Source organism: Myotis yumanensis, unplaced genomic scaffold, assembly GCF_028538775.1.
Source record: "Myotis yumanensis isolate MYYU_CA2020_CCGP unplaced genomic scaffold, mMyoYum1.0.hap1 SCAF_19, whole genome shotgun sequence".
NCBI lineage: Eukaryota > Metazoa > Chordata > Mammalia > Chiroptera > Vespertilionidae > Myotis > Myotis yumanensis.
This window is the reverse complement of record NW_027223770.1, coordinates 19,436,734-19,462,742: the sequence shown is the minus strand read 5'-3', so window position 1 is coordinate 19,462,742 and position 26,009 is coordinate 19,436,734. Positions and strand designations below refer to the sequence as shown.

Sequence of the window (26,009 nt, the reverse complement as noted above, 5' to 3'; positions counted from 1 at the left end):
ATCAGAAAACACATATATAATTATATATTGTTTTTGTGATTAATCACTATGCTTTAATTATGTTCAATTTGTCACAATGAAATCGGGGGTCACCACAACATGAGGAACTATATTACAGGGTGGCGGCATTAGGAAGGTTGAGAACCACTGGATTAGAGCCTTAGAACATTAGATATGTCAGACTTCTGGGTCCTGAGCAGGTCAGTGCTTCTGTTACCACTGAGCACAGGGCCAGTGCAATGGTCCAAACTATTCACAGTTAGAGCCCGAGGCATCTTCCCCAGCAGATGGCTGGGCCCTTCCAGCACGGCCAGCCCTCCTCCTGCTCCAGGATTTCCATGATGCATTATCCCTCATATTCCTTCCCAGGTGATCCAAGCACATGAAGTCATTCAATACTTAGGACAACCCTATGAGGACGGTTCTACAGGCAAAGACATTGAAGAACAAAGAAGCTAAATGCTGCCCCAAATCACACAGATAATATGCAACAGATCAGAGACCCAGATGGTAACTCCTAAACATTCTTCTCATCTGAGATTAGTGAGTTCTGACAGGAGGCTTCTGAAGTCAAAGCTAACTAGGGACCACCCCCTCTGCAACTCGTCTTCATTATATTCGGGGGCAGAAATGTTCAATTATTGCTACATGAAAGGCTTTTTCCAAGATCTCAACACTGGCTGCACATGTAAAAACAGATGTTCTTTCTTTTTTATTTTTGCATCTGGAGTCCCCAAAATGTGGGAGCTCCCTTCCCTTTCCCTACACTTTCAAATTTCCCAGCTACTCTCGCCAACTCCTCGTCAATCTCTCTGTCTCTCTCTGTCTGCATCCGTTTCCTTCTCTCGCTATACCCACTGTGGCCTATGGCCTTAGGCTAAATTCACAACGGTGTCCTCATCCCGACTATAATGCTGGAAATAGCAAAGTAGCCCAATGGCTATAATGGTGCCTGGATTTTATATATGCTTTTGTGGTGTCAAAGTACTCTTACATCCACACTAACTCATCTGATTCCTGCAATAAATCTGTGACACAGGTGACCTTACCCACTCTCTCCTTTAAAGATGAGACTCCGGGGTTTGGAATGGCCTGGTGGCTTGCTCCAGGTTAAAGAGCCAGGAGGTGACGTCAGCCCTGGCACTCAGGTTGTCTAATTCCTGGTCCTGTGTGCTCTTCGGGATGCAAAGGTGAGTGCCAGCGGGGGACACGATTGCTTCCACCGAATCCTCAAAATAGTCCGTGACCATACACAGCCTGAGAATCGCTGTCGAGTGCACCAGCCTCCTAGGCGGTCCCTCTCGAGAGGCAATACCTGCGCTGTACATCCTTTCCGCTTGTACTTGTGCAAATGTCACCCGATCATGCAGGGCCACTCAGGCGCAGGTGGGAAGCCTTGCTGAGAGCTCCCGCAGGCAAAACCGCTCAACTAGAGCACCTTGCTCGCTGTCCAGTGGGCTCTGTGCTGCGTACTGTTTCCCGGGCAGCACAGGGTAGGAATGATAGAGACCTAACTAGGAAACGACCTGGGGGGTCTTTCTGACAATGGGCACAGAGCACCTGCATCAGAATCCTAGGAGGAGTCTATTACAGATTCTCTTTCCTACTGACTATCTTTGGGAACTCCCAAAATGTGAATTTCTAACAATAGCCCAGTTTGGTCATATCCACACCAACTCGTGAAAAACACTGGGGGAGAGCGGTGCATCGCCACGACCAGCTACGTGATTTGTGGGGTTTGGTGCAAAAGGAAAACGTAGAGCCCTTGGGTCGAGGATTATGAACGACTTCAAGGAGGTGACGTCAGAGCATTGAACTGAGGGCGGGGCCTTGCTTCCAACAGGAAGCTGCAGAACCAACATTCAGAACCAGGGTTTTTGTTGTGGCTGTTCTTTGTCGGGTTTTTTTTTCCTTCTTTTTTCTCAAGTTCAGTGTTCTTGAATGTCCTTATCAGACTCCATCACATTTAAATTCAATGTTCATCTGACTCGCCAGGAAGCCCTGATGCATACAGACTGCTGGCTCCAACCTGGTCTGGCGACTGCACTTGAACACCCATTCATTTAGACACCTGGTCCCCGGTGAGCTGAGAGCAGCCGAGCGCGTGGGCCCCAGGAAATGAGTCTTGCTGGAAGCCGTCTTCCATTACTTCACAGGGGGAACTTTCTAATGACCAATATGCTCCGGCAGGCAGAGCGCTAGTTCTGCCATCCTCCAGCAGCCGAGGATCTGACCAGACACAGGTGAACAGCCCTGGTGCAGGAAACGCTGACCACCAGCCTCGAAACCGCCTGAATCCCTGTTTTGATGCCACAGTGGGACACCTCGCTGCCTCTTGCCAATTCGGGAGGGCTGTCCTGGCTTCCCTGTGAGTGTATAATCCCTGGGATTGACTGGCACCGAGCAGTCTCACCACACGGCCCCGCGCTCACAGGGCCAAAGACGCTCATCTGCAGGTGGACTTGCGCTCCAAACGCAGCCCATTTCCAGTGTGGCAGTGCGGCCCCTGTGATATACTGCGCTGAGGCGTTGGCGTAGCTCCAGCTGCGGTTTGGGCACATCCAAGGTCATGTTTAGATGTCCAAACCGTCACAGCAGGAGATCGGTCTTGCTGAGGCTCCTGGCATTAACGCCGGCTTCTGCAGAGATGGATCGCAGAGGGAACCTGGCCGCCAGCTCCCGTCACCTCCTCATCCTGCCCCCATCTTCCTGTCTCATTTATCGAGTCTCCACAACATTGTGGAGGAGACAGTTCTCTCAAGTTTTTTTAAAAAAAGCAAACTGAGCAAAATGCTCTCCCAGCCAGAGCCAGTGCTGTGGTTCGTGGGAGTCAGGAGAAGATGGGGGGCGGGAAGGCGGAGGCTCAATCAACAGGTTCCCTTTCATGCAGACACTTGCCCTCAACACAGACTCCCAAAACACACCATGGTGTGTCACTTCCCCATGAAGGTGATTGGCTGGGAGTAGGAAGGTGTCAGACTCAACTCTCCCCGGCTAACCCAGGAAGGCAGCCTTGTCCTCAGGGAACTAGTCACAGGCTGGGGGGAGTCAGCTGGGAGAAGAACTGGAAATATAGGAAGGTTTGAAATGACCTCCCCAAGCCTTGAAAGTCTCTCACCCTCCCCCGACAATCTGGATATAATCTGGGCTCCCACAGGCTCCTGCTCTCCGCCCACCCTGCCACACACAGGAAACAGAAGGACAGCCATTGCACACATAGGGCATTTGGATTCAGACCTGGAACTCCCAACTCCCCAAAGGCCAACCATCTCTCAACCCCGAAAGCCTCCATCCTCCAGTCTCAGTGCTGCCCTCAGTGACTCAGACCCCGGCCTTCCAGGCACTGGCCTCGGGCCTCGGGGGTTGGTGGGAGTGGCCTTCCCCTCTCACTAAGCCTGCTGCTCTCCCCTCCTGAGTGTGCCCCACCGACAGCCCATGGCCTGCCCGAGGCCACATCCTGGCAGAATTCAGACAGACAGATAGACAGAGCCTGGGAGGGACTCTTGCTACCATTTCACTGCTGAGCCTCAGTGCCCTGCTCTGTCTGTGTGTCTGTCTGCACTCTGTTCCTTTTCTTGGAGAAGTTTCTTCTTAGAGGGAACAGGCCTGCTAGATTTGAACAGGTTCTCAAGGATGACCAGCCTGCATGGACCATCAAAGCATTTTCTTTGATGGTGAAAATGTCATGTGCAGTTGACCAGAGGACCTGACACAGGTGCCCGTGCTGGACCTTGCACCTGAGTGCAGCCCCTGGTGGAGAAAGCAGCACACCTGCAATTGTCTGCGGCTGCGCTGACGGTGCCAACACGCTACGATGCAGCCCTTTGTGGCCTTACTCTCTTGCGGATGAATATGGCTTCATTACACTTGCTGCGTTTCTACACAGAGGGATAGCAAAAGATGTTTCAGCAAGCCCAGGATGAGTGCTACAGAGATGAAGCCATAGAAGCGTGGACTCAGGCCTCCAGCTACTTTGGGGTTTGGGAGGCGATGAGAGTGAGAAGGAGAGAGAGCGAGAGAGAGAGAGAGAGAGCTTGAAATTGCTAGAAAAACAGACCCAACGTATATGAATGTTTGGACTCTTCTAAAGACAAAGAGTGTGCTGAAATAAAGAGAAGGATTATTAAAGAAAGAGGAAAAAATCCAGGCTTGGTCTTTCTTAATCCCACCTGCCTGGGGATCTGAGGACTATAATGGATTCAGGCAGTGGGTAATCCAGCCAGTCCTTCCATCAAATGGCCCTTTAACTGCTTTTGAAAAGCAACACATCTCCAGCCAGGCTGGGGGCTACGGTGAAATAAGCGTGTCCACCCTTCACAGCACCTGGTCACAATCTCCTCTTATCGCACAGAAACGCTCCAGCGGCCCCTAAGTTCGCTTTCTCTGAGCATTTGGCTTGTGCCCAGCCCGCCCCTCGAGCTTCACAGAGAAACATTACAGACTGGATGGCTCAGAAGTACCAACACCCGGCTGCTTGGGGTTGGCAGGTGCATCTTCCAGATGTGCTTCTGGGGGAAACCAACCAATGGGCAGCCAGGTGGCTTCACCACCGACCTGCAGACCATTCAGATGTCACCGCACCTTAGCTCTTTATTGCAGAAGCACCTCCCCTACTGGGGATGCTAATTTTGACCCTACCGGAATCCGCCCTCATCTCAGTATTTACAACATTGCTTTGGGTCATGTAGAGAGAAAAACAATAAACTTGCACACAGCTCACACAGGCCTTGCAGCTTTCAAACACTACTATTTCACTGTAAGTAAAAAAAAAAAAAAAAATATGGCTGTGCGGTACAAGATCTTTCTTAGTTAAGAAAACAGTGACAGGCTGATCATGCCTGGGTAGAAGCAGAAGGGACTCATAATAGAGGTGAAAGGACTCGGCAAATTTGCAGCTGTGCGCATGCTCACTGGGATCCAGAGCTGGCAGAGGGCAGCTTAGAGGAGGCCAGGGGAGAGGAGAGAGCAGGCTCTGACATCCGACTCCTGGAATCCATGTCCCAGTTCTCTCCTTGTGCCTCGACAAGTCCTCTCGCCTCACTGAGTTTCATTTAACTCACCTGTGATGGAAATAACGCTTCCCCCTGCATGGCGTTCATGAGAAGATTAAATGGAACCATGCAGGTAAATGCATTGCTTTGTCTGTAACAGAAACCCAGCAAATACTATGATCATGCAATCTATCATGCATGCCGCTTTCTTATCTTGGTGTTCAGGCACATTACATCACTAAGTAGATGCTAAGTCCTGAATAAGGCCATGCCTTATTGTCCTTATGTGCCCCTATGCAACATTGGATTGAACATGAAGTAAGCACTCAATAAATATCTGAGAACTGATTAATTCTTGATTAAAACCTCCCACTTCCACAAATTGCTGATAAGTAAAAGACCATGGGCCTGTGTCTGGTGAAGGGCCCGGCTGTGAGAATACCTACCTACTCCGTGTGTCCCACCAACCTGAAATCACAAACACGTGCACACACCTCCCCCTGCCCTCTGTGGGGGTCAGACCAGTGGAGGCCTCACCTTCACGTCTCCCTGTGTTGGGGAACAAGAAGGCGTGGCTGAACACCTCTGAGAAGGGCTCTCGCTAAGCCCACCTATCCATCCGCCTTCCTGTCTGAGCCACGGCGGCACAGTGGGAGACAAACTCTGCTGAGTTAGGTGGCCTGTGACTTTGCTAAAATGAATGGCGCAGTATTCTGATTTGTCCCAGTGGCAAAAACCCGATACTAATTCACAGGCTGCGGGAGGCTTGGGACTGCTCCATAGGTCACATCACGCCCCTCAGTCACGGCTCCCACAAGCCACTTCTGTATTCAAGGACCGCATGCTTCGCCATGTGGAGGGAGGACTCAAAATAGAATGATCTGGGCAAAGAGACCCTTGACTGTGTCACAGGACCATGGACACAATCCTGTGGTGACCAACACCAGGCTGCCTGGAGGCTCTTCTCTCTCTTTTTCCCCCTAACATATTTGAAACTATCCAAACACAGAGGGTTTCTTTTTCTTTTCTTTTTTTAAAGACTAGTTTATTGTTTATTTTTTAAAAAATATATTTTATTGATTTTTTACAGAGAGGAAGGGAGAGGGATAGAGAGTTAGAAACATCAATGAGAGAGAAACACCAATCAGCTGTCTCCTGCACACTCCCCACTGGGGATGACCGCAACCAAGGTACATGCCCTTGACTGGAATTGAACCTGGGACCCTTGATTCCGCAGGCTGACGCTCTATCCACTGAGCCAAACTGGTTAGGGCCACAGAGGGTTTCTTAAATCCTTTGTGGAGACCAACATTTCCAAGCGGGGAGAGCCCAGAGCACTGAGGGAGAGTTCAGTAGAGATCCATCTTGGACATCATCTGCCAATGACCTTGGGCTCCAGTGAATGACCTCCATAGAGCCCCATCTCACCTCCCACCGCATAGCTGCAGGCCTGTACCTGTTACACTGAACGGCTTCGCACCAGGACCTGTGCATGCTGCTCAGTGTTTGGATTCGCTGGCTCGCTTTACTTGCAATGCCTTCCTTACCGTTTGTTACCCTAATACCTATTTCCCTGCCAAGGCCAATGTTAAATATCATTTTCTATCTCAACTACCTTTGCTCCGCAAACATTTTTAATCCTCCACAAATGGTCCCAAGGCACACACCATTCTGGTATGTACAGAGAGCAGCGGTTCATGCCATGTCTCCTGGGACAGGGGGAGCTCAGGCAGGACAGGGAGAAGATGATGTGATGTGCTTCTCCATTCCAGGGACTCCTGGTCACTTTTGGGGGAATCTGGGTCTTGTGAGAGTTAAGGTGGCCGTTTAGGTTGGAAAGAGCTTGCGAAATAGAAGAGGGCAGGGCAGAGGGAAGGACAGGAGCAAGCATGACGCAGCTGTGAAAATCCTGGTGTGATTGCGGAAGGATGGAAATTCGATCTGTGAAGAGTATGAGGCTTTGGGAGAAGAGAGGAAGCCAGTGAGTGAGCGCACCACTATCTCTGTGTTTCCTCGGCCCACTGCAGAATGGCCGGTACCATAAGCAGGCTCCCCAGTCCTCCATCTTCTGGCTGGTACAGCAGACAGCGTGGGAAGCAGTGGTGGAGGCAGGGTGAAGGGAGCAGGGGATGGGCAGCCACAGGCTATCTATGTGGTCCCATCAAAGATCACCGCTCCTGGCCCGGGCCCTCTCCACACAGCCCTGTCCCTCTGGCGGGAGCTGTGACCCCCGCCTTCTATCCGTTCAGGCCTAGAGGTGAATAATGCCCCCCGTTCTAGCCCAGGTCCTGCCGTTTTCCTGCACTGTGGCGACACCTTTGTAAACACCCACTTTATTAAACTCCTCAAATTTCCCAATGGAGGGTGCCATCTTTTTCCTTCGGGAACCCTGACGATTTCAGTGGTGCGCCACGTCACGTAGATTTTTTTTTAACTTCATCCCGAAGACGAGAGAGACCAGAGAACCAAAATGAAGAGCTTTGCAATGGCGACATCAGAAAAGTACGGGTGGTTATAAAAGGCACACAAGCTTGTGTGTTTCTTCCTGGGGGAGCGGGTCCTCCCAGCGGGATGGGGCTGGGAAAAAGAAATGGGATCCGGCAATGAATCTGTCTGCAATCCCCTTTCCTTCTTTGCTTCGTCTCCCACCCCACGCTCCCTGCTGGGCCCTGTGCAGCCTGCACCTGAGACAGGGCCAGTGTCTTGGAGAATCGGACCCAGCACAGGTGGGGCGGGCGCTGCTAACTGCTGTCTGATCCGGACACATTTTACAATTACACTCGGAAAACCAGGACCCTCTCAGGTAACCCGGGATGGAGGCCACTTTAAGCATGCTGTGACATCCATGCTGCAAGGGATCTCAAAGCTCCTCCCAAGCCAGGGCCTTGAGTGGTGGAAAAAAAAATGTGTCAGGCTGGCAGACCTGTGACAGGAGTCAGCCTCCTGTGAAATAGGCATGCGTGTCACTCCTGGCCCATCTCTGGGGCTGGCCCCAACTCCAATTTCTTGTTGAAAAGCACCTCCCCCAGGCCTGGGCCCCTCCTGTCATCTCTAAAGGACCGCCTCTGTTTAGGACTTGCACACCACCCCTTGGAAAGAACCTCATCGTTTAGGAGACCAAAACTGCAACCAAGGTCAAGAGCAGCTGACGTGTTACTTCCAGGGAGTGTGCAGCCGGCACCCGGGCGGGTCTGATCGCTCAGCAGGTGGGGCCTTACTCCCCCCGGTTCTCACCCAGAAAACTGTGAACCCTATTGGGAGAGGGAGGGTCACATGGATGTTCCAGGGTAAGACCACAGCAGCTCATTCTCTTTCCTGGGAAGAGACCATCCAGTGGGAAGAGACCTCCTGCGGTACCTGAAGGAGGAAGGGCCCATAGAGCCTGAACTCCATCCAAAGGGACAAGGAGGCTCCCGGGTCCCAGGGCCTCCCAGCTTCTCGCTGAATGACCTTAGCCACGAAGTAGCACCTCTTGGCGGTGGCTCTGTGTCTGAAATGATTGCCCAGGGCCCGCAAGGGAGTTAAGGGAGTTAGGGACAATGACCAGTAAGCGGGCTCCCTCCCAAGAGAGGGGCTGCCCAGTTACAAAATGCCACTTCCACCTTCCGAGTGGTTGAAACAGCGACAGAACAGAAGCAACAGGGACACGGGCTGGCGCAGCTGCCAGGCCCCCGCCTTTTGCACATCCTGCTTTGCTGGCCTGTGGGGAGAAGGGGTCCCCAGGGCCTGGGAACACAGCACTCCCTAAAACAAGGTAATGCAAGAATAATTATGAGCAGAGGAGATAATTGGAGCTCTCCTGATAGTTCATTTACGTGGTGGGATACCTCAGGGGGCAGGATGTATCCCCAGAAAGAGGAACGCTCCCAGTGGGAGGACCTGCCTCCCTCGGGGCCTGCTGCAGCTCCCAGGCCTTCCTCCTTCCTCCATCCTTGCCTGATTCCTATCAGATGTCCCCATCTGTGCCCTTTAACCTCTGGCTGTCTGAAGAGCACCTTCTCAGGGGAGTGCAAACGTCTCAAATCAATTCGCTGTGAAAGGCGGCTACTGACCAGCCCTTGCAGTTTCCTTGCCTTCTCTCTCCATCATCAAAAGGAGCAGCCGCTGGGCGGGGCCAGGACACAGGGAGCTGGGCAGCTGGCCACCTCGCCAATTGCCTCTGTCTTTTGGACTGAGGACTCTGAAAAGCCCTGATAGGACTTTGCTAGGCCCAAAGGAGACATGGAGAAGAGGGTCTCCCAGGTGTGTTCACCGAAGAGAGGGACCCACCTATCTTGCTGAGAAAGCCCTGGAGGACAGGGTCCGGGCTCATGCAGACCAGGCTGCAGACGGGGGTGCACGGGTGGGGCACAGAAGCGGGAGCTGGGGAAACCACTCCGAAAGGGGCCAGAGGCTAGGCCCAGGGCCCAGGTTTTTGGTCCCTAGTAATGTCCCCACCTGTGCCGGACACTGCAGTTGTCAGTGGCGGTCCAGTCCCCCAGGACCTTGATTATCTCTGTGCCACTGCCCAGGTCCTCTGCCCTAGGCTGTGGGAGCCCCATCCACTCGCAGAGAGCTGGGTGTGTCCCTTGGGGCCTGGGCAGCAGGGGCTGACCATAGGGGGGCCTGGAAACCGCTCTCCCTACCGTACCTGCTGGGTCTCCCCCTCCCCCTCCTGGCTATTTGCCTGGAATGAAGCCTCCACTTGGCTTCTGTCCCTCCCTGCCCTGCTTCCCTCCTTCTGAGTCTCTCTAGGGATCACTTCCTTAACAAGTCACTTTCTCACAAATTCCAATCCCAGGGCCTGCCTCTGGGCTCTGAACTAAGGCAGCCCACTGTAGATCCCACACACGTTTTGTGATCAGAAGGGGAAACCTTTAAGGAGAGGATCCTGAGAAGCTTGGGAGGCTGCAAAGAGCAGGTGCCAGAAAGATGCCCAGGGCTCTGCCGCCAGGCTTTGGGCAGAGGGCAGAGTGGGTGGTCTGGGCTCAGAGAGAGGAGATGAGATGGGGCTGAGGAGAGCCTGAAGCCGAGAAGAGCAGAGAGAGCTGGGGACATCAGGGAGACAGACACCCAGGGGAATACAATCCAGAGAGGCGTGGGTCCTCCAGGAGACATCGGGCACATTTCCACAGTGTGTGGTGAGGGGAGAGCATAGGGATTGGAAGTCCCATTGAGGGAGCGAGCCCTGAACTCAGGACGAATGAAAAACACCAGCATAAACAGAGAACAGGTGAGAGATGTGCTCCACAGGAGGAAAATGCAGTCCAAACGTGTCTATGGACAAGGGGAGACTTTAAGTGTCTGTTGTGACAGATTTAGGGACTCTGTGGGGATGCAGAGGGGCCAGCATAATAAGGAAGACTAGGGTCAGCTTGCTAAAAGGCCCCCAAAAGCCACGCTGAGGGGTTTGCTCTCACCAGCAGCAGTGGACAGCTGCTGAAGGGGGGTGGGTGGCTGAATGGCATGAGGACCTCCCCTTTGAGAGCCATGTAGGAGAGTGACAACAATGGGGTGGGAGCCAGACACTGCCAGGAACCATGTCAATGCTGACGGTCCCCTGTCCACATGGGTTTCCCTTCCAGATATGGTGGTTCTTATTCACACCATCAAATAGCTAAACAGATATTCTCGTATGGAGACAAGATCAATCTAAACCAGTGATGGCGAACCTATGACACACGTGTCAGAGGTGACACGCGAACTCATTTTTTGGGTTGATTTTTCTTTGTTAAATGGCATTTAAATATATAAAATAAATATCAAAAATATGTCTTTGTTTTACTATGGTTGCAAATATCAAAAAATTTAGGTATGTGACACGGAACCAGAGTTAAGTTAGGGTTTTTCAAAATGCTGACATGCCGAGCTCAAAAGGTCCGCCATCACTGACCTAAACCATGCTGTGGCCGAGGGACCGCTGTGGCTCCCAGGCTTCCTACACATCCCCGAGGCCCATGTAATAACCTTTCCACTGACAAGGATGCTCCACCAGGCCTACCCTTCACCTTCTCCTTATTTGCACTTCATTTCTAGTTGTTATCTCAAAAGATATGAGTAGACCGAGGGGTGCAAGAACAGGTTGACTGAATTATTCATTTGAGCACCTACTGTGTGCCATGTATGTATTAGTGCTTCAGCAATGCAATGCACTACAGAGATAGACAAAACAGACACAGACAGACGTATGGCTCTTGCAGAGGAGAGGCGAGGAAAGGCAGATTGTAATGAAGTGTAGGGTCTCAGGAGGGGACACGGGGTGCTGGGGACCCTAGTCTCAGGGGGCGGGAGGGTCTTGTAGAAGTGATGTTTGTGCTGAGAACTTTAAAATCGGGTCTATATTTGGTGCTTGGGAGAGCCTCAGAGACCATCTACTGACCTACAGATAAGGAGCTAGAGACGTGAAGATGATGCTACTACTTCATTAAGAAGCCTATGGCCTATGGCTATGTAGCTAATTACTTCGAGGAAGGCCCAGGATGAGAGTCTGCATTTCCGGATTCCTTCACCTGAGAAAAATAAGTGTTTTCTTCTAGGAGAGATTCTGTCATGAACACCCCAAAGCCTTGACAACGCGGTGGGTGTTCCTCAGATTTTAACAGTTTCTCCGCCATCCGGAAGCGGCTCTGCATCTGTACATTTCATCTGACCTAGCCTCAGCCTGTGTGCTCATATGTAAGGGAAGCGGTAACCATGCCCAGCGGTTTGGGCTGGATTTCCATGGAGTCCAGCTGTCTGGGTGCTTGTTGCACCATCGAATCTGCTGCGACAAGCCTGGGTGCCTAGGCTTCCTCTGGCGCTGTTGTCACCTGTGTCACACATGGGGAAAATCTCTGCTCCCTCCGTTCTCGTGGTTTTCAAGAGGTTCAGAGTCAGTATTTAAGGGAAGAGTATGAAGGACACTAGAAGAATAGGCAGGTGTTGGAGTTTACAAATCCTCGATATTATTTTCAAGTAGCTATATACATGCCGCCATCGCCATCTCAGCATTAAACATTTATTTATTGTGCGACTCCGCCTGTGGAGAGCAGTGCTCACTCTTCAGAACAAAACACATTCCTTATTCAGTGTAGTTTAAGGAGCTGATGATACCAAGAAGATAGCAGCTACTTAAATGAAAGAAAGCAGGGGACCTGCACAGGCAATTTCATAGTAAACACGGTACAGATACAGAGAGGAAGCGGCTCTGGCTTAACCCTGAAAACACAATACTCGGCCCGGTACCTAAAGCAGGATGCCCATGGGGGGCGCTGTAGGTCTTTTCTCTGACCCCCATGGCGGAGCCAGCAGACAGAGCAATGGTGGCCCCGCTGAGGGAGGTGGGTGCAGGCCGAGATGGAGGGGTAGGTGGAGGGTCTGAAGATGCAAACTTCAGCCAGGGGAATCGGTCCTCTCAGCGCGCCTCCCGAAGTAATTTCCTCCAACCAGTGATGGGCAAGTAATTGTCTGAGTCCTTCACTGAAACTCTCGGCGCCTTTGGTGAAATTCTCAATTAACTGGTCTCCCTAGGACGCGATGCTAGTTGGGCCGACGCAGATAGTTCTTTCTTTGCATGAATCGCTCCCTGATCTCGTTCATTCAACAACAAGCTCAAAGTGTTCCCTAATCTCATCCCAATGGACCACCTTCTAAACGCCAGGCACTGGGGTTGGGTGGGAGGATCCAATCTCCCCTCAGCTGGCAGGTTGGCTGCAGCACCAGCCTCTCCCACTGGCCTCTTATCTCTGTAGTCAACCCTACAGTCCTGCGGTCGCCAAGCTTTTGGACCTCACGGACCACCAGTGAGATGTGTTTGTTCAAAAGCCTTCAGTGGCTCTCACGGTCCTCGGGATGAAGCTCCAACCTTTCAGGATAACCCACAGGATGCCGCCAGCCTCATTCAGCCTCGTCGCCCCGCAAGGGAGCCGATCACAGCCCTGTCTGCGGTGTTCTCAGATGGCATGGGCTCCCCCGCCGCCAGCCCAGTTCCCACACCACCCCTCAGTCTGGGGCACCTCTCCCCACTTCTCCCCCACATGCACCTCCCTTCACAAGGTTGACTCTGCCCCAGCACATCGGCCCTGACTTCTGCAGCACCTCACACAAGGCCTCCAGGACACAGGGCGGTGGCGAAGGCAGGGTATTTCCTTTGATTTTGATCCCCTAGGTTTGTTGTGCTCACCATGGTACCCAGTCCCTTGTCACTGTCAGCAAGTAAACATTTCCATTGCCTGCCGTGAAGGCACAGGCAGCAGGCATCCCTCCTGCCCCAGGTGTCTCTGGACAATGGGGAGCCTCAGGCACAACCCGAGCACGGGAATCGCCCCACTGTTCTCCAGGGGGGCTCATGCCCGGATGCAGGAGCCTGACGTGCTGCCCGTGTAGCACGGCTGAGCCTCGCTACCAGAAGTCGCCGAGCCACAGGTCACGCTCCACAAAGGTTGCAAAGCGAAAAGGGAGCGAGCAGGCAGCATCCATTTCCTGGGACCGTTTCTGTTAGTTACCCAGAGCAGTCAGAGCTCACACTCTTTTGGTGTGTGACGGCACGTACAATCCTTTAGCTGATTATTGCATCTCGGGGAAGCATCCAAACAGAGCTGGGGGAGAGACAGATTTCTAACCCCAGACCCAGGCCTGTGAAATGTCTGATCCTGGGCGAGTGACTTCGCCTCCGTGACCCTGTTCCCTCAACTGCACAAGATAGAGCAATGTCCCCGCCGGGCCCTGGCGCTGCAGGGGTGCCCGGGTCTGCTGCCAGCACCCCCACATTTGCCCTGTTCCTGCTGCGCCATGCTGTCATGCAACCTTGACTGTTCCACTGTTTGCCAAGGTTAGCAGGTTAGAATGCAAAGTGGGGTGGAATTATGAAGGCAAGGATGCCTGTTACTAAAATGCAATATATGCAAACAGGCCTCCGCATATTATGCAAATTCTTAAGAGGAAGAGAGCTATGAGTGCCAAAAAGCATGTTCTATTTCACCTCAGCAGGACACAAAGGATCAAATGATATTAATTAGAGTTTAAATGCAGGGGAGTGAAATTAGAACCATCATTGCTGCTTTCATTGTCATTTTCAGGAGAATCACACCAGAACCCAACAAAAAAGTCAGAGGGGTAAACAGGTAGCATCTTCCCCTTCCTCCCGCTTGCCAGACACATCCCTCTCCTTCATCTTGTGCTTCCTGTGGCCGAGGTGGTGTTTCCCAGCAGCCTCCTGACAAAGTCAACCTGGTCTCCTGTGTGAGGCTTCGCCCCCCCCCACTCCTCTACCCCCCCCCCCCCCCCCCGGTTAATCAGTTGATCTCTAGATGCACGTGGCCTGCCTGCCAAGATGATCTAATATCAGTCACCTCTGGCCTCCATTCTCCTTCTGCGAATATTCATGTGAAAATGAATCTCCTACGGCCCCAAGTCCCGAAGGTCTCTGGCAATGGGCTCTTCTAATTAAGAACAGGATGCACTTGGGTAGTTTTAGCTTTGTCAGAACCTGTTTGAAATGTTCAATGGTCAGCAGAACCGAAGGAGAAAGGGGGTGGCGATAGCTTGTCTGCAATAGCTGAGATGATTCTTAAAATGCGGAAGCCAAATTGCACCAGAAAATCCATAAAAGGGAAACAAGCGGGGGAGCAGAGCCGAGGTGGGGGAGGGGGTGACCAGAGCTCCACTGTCTCCCAGTGGCCAGGCCTACACTGCTGGTCCCTCCAATACCCCATATATCCTTCTTCCCGTCTTTCTAATCGAGTGCTACAAACCCGGACTTGAAAGGATTGGTGGAGGGAGGCAACTATTTTGTGTGTGTGTTGAAGAAAAATGAGGGTATTAACAGCAGAAATCCAGTTTTTATTGCCTAACAAGTCTTCATTCGGAGACTTTAAATCGGAGCGACAGGTTGACCCGAAGCTGACCTCACTTCTTGGTGGGTGTGGAAAACCCACCTAAGGTTTAAATTGATGAATCCCACCTTCAGGTGCTCCTGTCCCAAAAGTCAGGACAGGAGCCCAGAGGGTCTACGTGATTGGTCAGTTTCTCTGAGTCCTGGTATACAGGCTCCTTAGGGCTCAGGTTGGGGGATCTGTCTGTACCCCTTTGCTATGTTACTTACTACAGATAAAGTCAAACCTTCTGGATCCATGTGTATGCAAGAGGCTGAAAACGACCCTCCACGTTGGCACTAAAATCATCATTAGAGACCCAATAGTAGCAATACTTCCTACGCAGTTGTACGCATGATACAACATTGCTCTCTCTAGAAATGCAGGTAGTTTTAGATACAAAGTTCTTACATGACCATCTCCAAACTGCAAGAGTATATGGCCTAATAGATTCTATCTCATCTGACTCTATCCCCCACCACCACCACCACCCCACACATGCACTGCTTTTGCAAACTGTACCTTCCCAGGAGCATAGGATAAAGTGAAGTCTTTATATAAAAGCCTACCCCCCCCCCCCCCACCCAAACGCCATTCCATTCCCAGGCAAAGTTGCCAGCGCTGCCCATCACGATTTCTGACCTTACCAGCTGTCTGTATGTGTGTGGTCTCCTGGACAGTCAGCTCGGCCAGATGAACTCCTACACCCCAACTACAACCCTCTGGAAAATTCCCTGTGGCTTCCATTCCTGAAGGAAGGAGATGTGAATCTTAACAGCCCGGGCCAGCCCACAGGGAGGTCTATATAGAGACCACCTGTGCCACTTCCCTCTCTGCCGTCCCTGAGTGGCTTCTATATCCTGGCGCTGAGAGAGTAAGGGGGCCTGGCAGCAGCAGAGATGTAATATTTCGTATGCATATTCACAAGACATGTATTATCTGTAGAACATTGTTTGGAAATTGCTCTGCTATTTGATTTGTGATAAATGATTAGTAAACATGTTTATCAAAGTAAATAAAACCTGTAGAGTGGCTTTAATTGGATTCACATACATTTGTATCTGGGCAACCTGAAAAGCAGACCCCTTCTGAGAGGACCTGCGGCATCGCCTGCCCTGTGCCCTGTGCCCTGTGCCCTGTCTTCCTCTCTGTCTCCCTCTCGCCACTCCCTCTGCACCAAGATTTCATCTAAGCCCTGTCCCGCCCGCCTTCTTCCAGGGGAATGTGGAGGACACGCGGGGGAGCTGGCCCAAATGGAAGAATATCATTTGTCCACAAAAGCCTGAAAGAGTGTAAAACTTGCAGAGGGTCAACGCCCGAGTGACAGGGCTGCCTGGCGCTGGCACTGGAGGAAGAAGGGCGGACGGGAGGCCAGAGCTGGGCTCTGGAACACACAGACCATAAACCTAGACATCGCTCAGCTTGCCGGCAAGCCATCCTTTCTCCTATTAATAGCAGCGTCTCCCATCCTGCTTGCCCCAGAAAAACGAAATGAATGAGGCTTGGCTGCAAGCGTAGGACAGAATAAAGCCCAGGATGGCAATAAATCGGAGTGCCGAGTGGCAGGCGCTGTAATCCGCCGCAATGACTCTCTGGCTCAAGGAAAAGCACCTCTTTGGGGAGCCAGTGGAGGGGATCAATGCCCATAAACGCATCCGAGGCAGCGAGCAACACAGAAAAAAACAGATCCGTTGACCAGGACATGCGGTAGATTGCAGGTTGTAAAACCAAAAAGAAAGTCATTAAAGGGGTGGGCAAAGGGCACGGCCATGCGCCGTGGGTGCCACGGGGACCTGTGCTAGAAGGGGCTCGGGACGCCCCAAGGTTCTGTCCACGCAGCCCTGGGCTCCTGCATTGAGATCCTCCCCTACGCACAGACCACAGACGGGGAGCCACGGAGGATTTATTGCCACTTAGGCAATAGGCCTACTTAGAAACACGTTCCGACCGGCTTATCAGGGTACTCGTACATCACACGCATATTGAGCTGTATTCATTTGGGGTTCGGGTTGCTTTAACCAAAGACTTTTCTGGGAGGCATGCCAGGGTAGGTTTCCTGGAACAAGTCCACTCTTCTGTCTCATTCTCCACCTTCTGCTCCAGCAGAGGGCAGAGTCGCCCTGTCAGACGCCAGCCCGGCCCTGGGGGGTGGGAGGGGGGGCAGTTTGCACAGGAGTCCAGGGAGAAGGACCAGAAAAGCACAGACATGAATGGATGTTCATCCTGTAAGGCGAGCATGTTAAACTCAAAGGCTAATACGCGCCAAATAAGCAAGGTTTAAGTTTCTGTGAGTTGCCAAAAAAAAGCTTCAATTTTCACAGAAATGTAGGTTTATTTTGAAAAGTATAGTATAAAAAAAAAAAAACCAAAACACCAAGAGCAATGATAAAATTAATGTTTTCTTCCTGACACTTGGCATCTCTTCTCTGCTACTGTCTTTCCTACTTCGGGGGAAACCTTGTTCGCAGTGATTACTTTTAAAACTGACCCAAGGTGAATGTCAGGAATTCTGGATCTGACAGGAGACTTATTTCCTTTCATAATTGTAAATAACTGCTAACACCATTGTATTGTCTGGGCCGCAAAAATATTCGTTGTGGGCCGCATGCGCCCGGCAGGCTACGAGTTTGACATGCTTGCTGTAAGCAGCGGTTCTCAACCTGTGGGCCGCGACCCCCTTCAAATACATCCTGCATATCAGATATTTACATTATGATTCATACCAGTAGCAAAATTACAGTTATGGTGTAGCAACGAAAATAATTTTATGGTTGGGGGTCACCACAACAAGAGGAACTGTATTAAAGGGTCACGGCATTAGGAAGGTTGAGAACCACTGCTAAGGTGAATGTGGGGATACTGCCCGGAACTCCCAGGACAAAAGACTGGGAGCAGGACCAAAAGGAGTGAGTTCAAGGGTGCTGGTGCACAGTGCCTCAGTTTCCCAGGCTGGCAGATGAGCCAAGGAATGAATTCTTTCCCAGGCACCTGTGAGTGAAACCATTTTACAGGCCACAGAGAGCGCCTTGGACAGCACAGCACTGGAGGGGCAGCCACAGAGACCTAGGCCAGCCCAGCCAGGAGCAGAAGCGAGGCATGCTCCCAGCCTCCTTGCTCTGCCTGCGGCTGCCCCTTCCCTGGCTCCCTCTCTGTGTGCACGCCAGCCCTCACCCTTTTCCTCCTGTCTTTCTTTGGCTCCCTTAGCTACCCTCTCCAGCTCCTCGCCTCCTGGGAGAAATAAAAGCAAAACCCAAAACAACTCCTATGGGGGAAATGACAGCAGCTGTTTCCCCCTCTTCTGTCCTCTCCTTGGGAGGTGGCTGGGAAGTTCAGGCTCGCTGCCAGCAATGGGGGGAGCTTTGATTTCCAATCTGAGCGCCTCGTTTTGTCAGCCTCTGCAAACCACACCGCAAACAGCATGGCCCCATCTATCACAGGAAAGAAGGGGGAGGGAAGGAAAAAAAAGAACTCTCCACCTTGGTCTTCCATAAGGAAAGGTGGGTGTGGGCGTCTCTGGTCCGCCTCAGCACTGTCCCTGCACCTCTACCTGCCATGAGGAACCCCGCTGGGCTGCAGGGACCCTGTCCCCCCACTACTGTCCCCAGTGCTCCTGTACCTACAATTTCCATCCATCAGGCTTTCTTCTGGGAAGGACCGATGGAATCGGGATCCTCTTTATTTACAGTTAGTTCTGTTCCCCTCCGCGTACAGTCACTCAGACACAGATGCCAGACCTTGGCTCTCACAAAGTCTCCACTGCCCCGTTGCACAAGTGCTTACAACATGGGGCTCTCCCTTCCCCCTGCCGAAGCCTACATATCCCTCCCAGCCTGGACCGCAATCTAACCTACACACTACACAGACACACACACACACCCCAGCACACAACACTCTTCTACTTCCCTGAGCCCTGTGGGTGCATGTGATTTAGTCTAACTGCCTTGGATATCAGAGGAAACATCCTTGATTCACTTGGTCAGTCAGTCAGCAAATATATTTGTGGCATGGCATCCCTACTGTGTGCTAGGGGCCGAGTACACAAATAAGAACATGCCAGGATGCCTGACTGTTGTGTGGCCAAAGACAGGGTGTGTGTGGGACATGCTGAAGCTTTCCAGGTTGAAATGCACATCAGACACACTTGTGGGTCGCTCAGTTGGTTGGCACATCATCCCATGCACCAGAATGTTCGATCCCGGTCTGGGCAAATACCAGAGGCAACCAATGGAGGTTTCGCTCTCCCATCCATGTATCTCTCTCTTTCTCTCTCTCTCTTCCTTCCTCTCTCTCTAAAAAATCAATAGAGAAGCATGTCCTCAGGTAAGAATTTTTAAAAATGTAAAACACTACATTTTATAAAGCCATCCCCTACACACACGCCGGCAGCATTCAAAATGAGTTCCACAGCTTTTATTGTTGCGTAACCGAGAATCATCACTGGGAGTGGCTGGGAGGATCTGAGTCGGAAACTGATGTGAAAACCTGGCTAGGTGATCAGAGCATTTTCATGCAAGGCCTCCCATCTGGGTCATCCCGGGAACTGGAGTACCTGGCTGGGTACACATTGTTCCAAACAGGACAGGCTCGTGCTCGGCTGGGCTCTGAGGGGGGTCGCCGCTGCCCACAGGAGGGCAGATGGAGGAGACACTGAGAGCGCTGGCCAGACCACCCCCTGAGGGCCACCCCAGCCCGTGCCCTGGGGACGGAAATTGAAGTTGTTTACGCAGATTAAAAATTGGGGGTGGGAGGCATTCGGTAAGGAAGGCAGGCAGGCCTGTGGCACCATAGCAATAATGGCGAGTTAATCCCCAGTTTCCATACAGGACTGTGAGGCCTGCTCAGTCCGCAGCCTGAGGCCCCAGAGCTGCTCCATGAGAGCGAGATTGGGCCTCTGGCAGCCCCTCTCCAGGAGTCCCAGCCTCGGTAAGCAGGTCCTGCTGCTCCTCTGGTGCTGGCTTGGCTGGTGGAGGGAGCGCAGGGCCCTGGGTGAAGTACTGGGACGTGAGGAGGGATTCATGCATGCAGGCACCGCAGTCTGCAGTGAACTGTCGGGCTGGCTCCCTAGTTGACCATGTGGTGGCCTTCCTTGCCGCTCAGGGTGTCAGTGCCTGGAGAACCTGCCCTGGAGGACCGGCCCTGCCGCTGGGCCTCAGTGGCCACCAGCTGCCCTGCTGCAGGTATGCAGGCCCCTCTGGATTGGTGAGCCCACTCTGCACATAGCATCGTTTCTGGGGAGGACCAGCGGCAGGCTGGTTCCCTAGTGCTTCTCAAGGAGGAGGGGCTTTAGGTCCCAGCACAGCCCTGGCCCCCGTGCCTACAGGTGGCCCTGACCGGCTTCCTCCACGCCAGCTCCGTGCAATGGACCACAGACACCCCGTAAGCAGAGCTTTTATCAGCTGATGGGTCTCCAGGGAGGCTTCCGGGGACACGTGTGGGTTTAGAAGAGACAGCAGGTGTGTCTCCGTGAATACATTTTTGTGGGAAGCACAGAGATTTACCTCCCCCCTCACCCTCTGCAGAGCTTCCCTTCTGTCTGCCCCCATCTCGCCGAGTCGCCCTGTGCCCTTGCAGTCCCTCTGTCCTTGCTCGGCGGTGCATTTTATAGGAAGCTGTAAAGTTTGATGACAGCCTTCCTTGTCAACGTGGCCCTCGCGCTGCCCTCCGGGATATACGGCACCGACCCTCCCTCCGGCACTGAGCAGCCTCAGCCCTGATGAGGGAAAAGAGGCAGAAGGAGGTGAAGGGGAGAGTGAAGACCAAGACACAGCCAGGCTGGCGGGACAGGCACAGGAGGGAAAGGGAAAAGTCCTATGAGAAGCCCAGCGAGGAGTCACAGGAAAAATTTGAAAAATGGGAGGGAGGAGAAACACATGCAGGTTGCTCATTCTCTTGGGTTCTTTTGGATTCCTGTGGGATGAGTGTGTGTGTGTGTGTGTGTGTGTGCGTCACAAGAAACCAGGAATTCTACGCTGAGCAGCAGCGTGACAAGCTCCAATCCGGGAGAAATTCTGAGCAGGGTGAGGTTCGGCCTCGATAAAGAACCTGACTGAGGAGCCGCCCAGACTGGGTCCAGAGGCCTCCTGGGAAAGAGGGCCGCCGTCTGTCTGTCCTGCAGGAGGCGCCCACACCAAGCAGCCTGGGCAGGCTTCGGTCTGCCGGGGCACCCCGGGGTCTCAAGGTCAGCGGTCCCTTTCTGAGGCTGGACTGCTGGGTCCATCCTGCCAAAATCCAGGCCAGAGAAGCCGGGCCCTCAGCCCGGGCCAGAGGGACCCTAGTGTTTCCCGGCAGATGAGCCACAGCCTCAGGATCCCTTAATGGAGTCACGAAGCCTGACAATAGGTGGCACTGGTGGAATTGGAGTTCAGGTTCTTTGTTATAAATATTTGCTCCCCTGAAAACCACGTTGCGTTGACTTTACCAGCCCCAGGGGAGACCGACTCGCTGACTATGGCGCAGCCTCAATAAAAGCCACTGGAAGAGAATGTTACAGACACTCCAGAGGGAGAGCCATGCGTGCACGCCGCTCCAGGAGTCCTGCACACCAAGAGGCATCCCTCTGGGCACCTTCCCACCTCCCACCATCCCACTCAGCCTCCAGCAGCGATCACCTTTATTTATTTTTTTAAATATATTTTATTGATTTTTAGAGAGGAAAGGAGAGTGGGAGAGAAACATCAATGATGAGAGAGAATCATTGATTGGTTGCCTCATGCACACCCCCCACTGGGGATGGAGCCCGCAACCCAGGCATGTGCCCTTGGCCAGAATCGAACCCGGGACCCCTCAGTCCGTAGGCTGACGCTCTAGCCATTGAGCCAAACCAGCTAGGGCAGCGATCGCCTTTAATCCCAACTCTTGGCTCTGGCAGGATGCAAAGCTCGCCCCCTCCCACCCCGTCTTGGATCTCCCTAAAGCAGCGGTTCTCAACCTGTGGGTCGCGACCCCTTTGGAGGTCGAACGACCCTTTCACAGGGGTCGCCTAGGATCATCCTGCATATCAGATATTTACATGACGATTCATAACAGTAGCAACATGACAGTTAGGAAGTAGCAACGAAAATAATTTTACGGTTGGGTCACAACATGAGGAACTGTATTAAAGGGCCAGAAGGTTGAGAACCACTGCCCTAAAGAAACTGGCATGTGGCCACTGGTCCTGGGCCAGGCCTGCTGCTCAGCCCGCAGCTCCTAGCACCAGGCTGGGCCGCCGCTGCCCTGAAGGCGGTATTCGGTGCCTGCAGCACTTTCCCCACATTGCAGATTAATAGGCGGTTCAGATGTTCCCCTTTCAGCGTCCGGCAGAGAGGCGGGGGCCGCAGTGAATGCCAGCCCACGGTGTCTGGGTTATTAAATATGTCTGCAGAATGCAGGTAATTTGTGTTCCGGCTTTGTGCAATTGACACTAATGGCACATGCATAACACAGAGCCATCTTCCAAAACACACGTCCAAGGAATGTATTTACCAAGCACAAAGGCGAGGAGCCGGAGAATGGAACCCTGAGGATAACATGTTTGTGGGAAAGCGATGCACTCAAGTTATTATGTATGGAAACGATTGGCAACATTGTCAATCTAGGCTCTTAAGCGAAAGAGGATGAACAGGAGGGGTGGGTCTGCCAGCTGGAAGAGAGGGACGGGGGAGCAGTGATGTGAGGATGGAGGTTAGAAGTGGGAGAGGAAGATAGCATGGGAACTAAAGCTTTTGAAGCAGCATTTCAGAGAGGACCCGGAGGGGATGTCACAGGTCAAAGGGGGAATGGCGAGAATGGAGCTTGGGATAGGATCCTGTAAGGGACCAGCTCTGCACCTGTATTTCCTGTGCTCCCTGGTCCTTTTACTTCAAAAAACGGAGTCAGGCATTTTCCATTTAGGTCCTCCTCCCCTTCATTTCATCACGCCCCTGATGACCGAGGAGTCCTACACATAATTCGGATCTTTTTTCAGTATTCCGTGTTCGATGACAGTATCAACTGTTTGTTGCTACTGATTTACGCGTTTGGTTTATATCTGACTTTCCCTACTTGGGCCTCGACGTTGGTTTGTGTTGTAAGAGCAGGGGAATAACACCATGGCCCTGATTTTATAAACAAGGCAAGTTCGGTCCTGGGAAGAACGGCGATGGTGCCATCACAGGAGATGATGAAGGTGAACCGCACTTCCCAGGGTTCTGTGAGATGCTCCTGTCTCCAACACGGGCATCAAACCACTGGTCTTCCCTACTTTTCTCCCAGGAACACTGCAAATCTGAAGAGTGTCAAGCCAGAGGGACATGCCAAGGGGGTCACTCAAAGATTTTGATAGCAGCAAAGGTGTCAAAATGATCAATACATCCAAAAGCAATAGTGTACACGCTTACACACATACCTACACACACACACACACACACACACACACAGAAAATCCATTTTCAACCAGACTCTTCTAACTTGGCTCAGCCTGTAGTAGCCCGGTCAGATTCTGTCAAGGTGTGGCTGGGGGTTTAGACAACAAATAGATGGTAAAGAAGATGCCGCATCTGTGGACAATCTAGAAAAGGGTGGCAAGAAGGGAAGCAGGCTGCTGTTCTTTCACAGTCCTTCTCGGTCACATGGACTGAGAGCGCTCCAGGAGCACACCACCAGCATTGGAGAACGCCATTAGCTTCGCTCTGCTTTAAAGCCAGAACAGTTCAACGCGCGTGGAAAAAAAGCAGCAGCAGAAAACAGAGGGGGAGACAGAGATAGGGTTTAGAAATCACCCGCTGAGCTGTCAAACGGAGCCGTGACCGTAGGGAAAGGCAGGCAGGGTCCCAGCGCGGCCGATTCCACAGTGCAGGAGAGGACTCACAGAAGCTCATTCTTCTCGATTTCCCATTAATTTCCTTGCTCTGCAGCTCTGACGGGGGCTCTTTTATTGAAACATATATTCCTCATACAGCATATGATGAACCCTTCGCTCCTCGAGCGCTGAGGCCCAGTCAGCCCTGCCGTGTGACTCTGGCCCCTCAATGGAGAATGTCTTCTGACCACCACAGCCTCCTGTGAATGTCTGCCCCAGCTCTGCCCACCAGTGGCTTTAGTGCAGAAATCCCTCTCTGCCCATCAGAGATGGCTCTTTGGTGGAGAGTAGTGATGCCACCAGACCAGGGGACTACCAGATCGTTTCCTTTGTGACCAGAAACCCCGGTTCTGCCTGGGATGGCAAAGGCAACCAATTTAATGCCTTAACCTGCACCAACTCCTCACCCAGCTGCTTCAAGCCTTGGTTGAAGGGTAAGAAGGTTCATTACTCCAAGGCTCGTCTTTGGACTTCACGGACCATATCATGGCTGATGGGAGGAGATGGAGGGACTGGTCTGGTTAGACCCAGGCTTTGGAGGACCACAGTGGTCATGAATTTGGGTGCTGCTCCAGCTGAAATCTTTGATATCAGAAGGGTCCCTCATGAGGTCAAGCAAGCATGCATTTCCCCAAATGCCAACACCAGGGGCACAGCTTGCAGGAAACAATGATCCCGAACTCTGCACAGCGTGCCCTGGGCGACATAACCAGCCCTGGCAGTATAAGCCTCGGGAACGGATGGTCCCAGCAGAGACCACACACAGCAGGAACATTTTCTTCCCACAGAGCCAGCTGTAAGGGAAGACCGCACAGCTATGGCATCTGGGAGTATCGAGTGCCTCTGGGAACCAGCCCCAGACACTGTAAGAAGGTAGAGGACCAGCTGATGCCTAGTGGGGAGGCTATGTCTGTTTATTAGCAGGAAATGGGAGCCACCCATGGGTGAGAGAATATCTTTTCATCCATTGGCAATTGGAGAATGAGCCTGAAAAAAAAAAATGAGGCAGGCTAGGGGAGAGGAGCTCCTACTATATACTATCTCCACTCCTCTCCCCTCCTACCCCCACTCACCCCCTTGAGGACATCATCCTTAAAATATATTTCATTTCACAGCTGCATTATGGTACCACAAAATCCTGGGAATCCAATTTAAGAACAGATTACCTCCTCACTTACTTCATTTGAAGCAATTACATGTTAATTTTCATTGAAACCAGCCTAATGCATACCAATCTGATGCTGCAATCTCATTTGAATACTTAAGGGAACATCCACCGGTTCGGGGCTCCAGAGATTTATATTTAAAGGGCCACTTCATCATCCTTTTCATCGGTGGACTCTGGGCGATTCCTGGTCCCTCCCACAGCTCCTCAGCTCCTCAGGTCTCATGGTGAAAGAGGATCCGCTTGCAGCCAACAGCACGAAGCTGTCCTTGGACAAGAAGCCCGGGTTCTGGGGCTTCCATCTCTTCTCTGCCATTTCGCCACGTGTGATTGCACGGAGGACGCCTCCCCCTTGCTTTGCCCGCCTTGCAGAGTCCAAATTCCTTCTGCGCCATCCGTCCAGGGGAGGGCGAGGGTCAATGCCAAGCCCCAGCCCTTTCTCAGCCTCAATCTGCAGTGGCAATCTCCAACCACCTCCGATTGTTGATTACCACATATTGTATTCCCAGCCATTCACCTAAGGAGGAAATAGCTTTCTAGACAAGCTCTGTGCATTGATTTGAGCCACTGGTAATTAATAATGCTCAGGGACTTTGAAATCAGCTGCTCTTTTAGTTTTAGAATAAGAACGGGTGTTGTTGTTGTTTTTTAAAAAAGGCTTGTCTGCTTAGTTTATGCATTTAAACTAAAGAAAATTATGTCGGAAGCTACCATTTAATTAGATGGTAAGGCTGTAAAGGACCCGAGACTATTGTAAAGATGCTGTATAAATGCGTTCTATATTATGTTGCAATTAATCCACACTGACATGGAGGCCGGCAGATGGGAGTGACAAGATTGATCTCATTCAAGATAGCCCAGCATCGCTGTTCCAAAGCTGCCCAAGTTGTTCTGTGTTGAATGAGAAACTCGGGGGTGTGGGGATGGTCAGGAACTGGACAGATGCCTCCAGCCTTTGGCTAGGTTTGCCGTGAAGCAGGACAGGTGTCTAGAGGATCCATCACGCTGTGGGGTGCACGTTCCCTGAGCCCCCACCGTGTGCCGGCTTGGACAGCCGGGCATTTTAAACAATGACAAGGCCCTGCTCTTGTGGAGCTTCGACACATACAAAAATTTAAACCAATAAGCAAATGCATCAGGTGATGAGTGTGCAATGGAGAACAATAACAAGTGTGAGGAGGACAAGAAACGTGGACGGTGGTACT

At 52.1% G+C, this 26,009-nt stretch overlaps 1 protein-coding gene across 5 annotated transcripts in view; it reads right to left on the bottom strand.

The window, feature by feature from the left end:
- The window catches only part of NTM (neurotrimin), an 858,035-nt gene that overhangs the window by 171,276 nt on the left and 660,750 nt on the right, over positions 1 to 26,009 (bottom strand). The gene's annotated exons all lie outside the window — the stretch shown is intronic.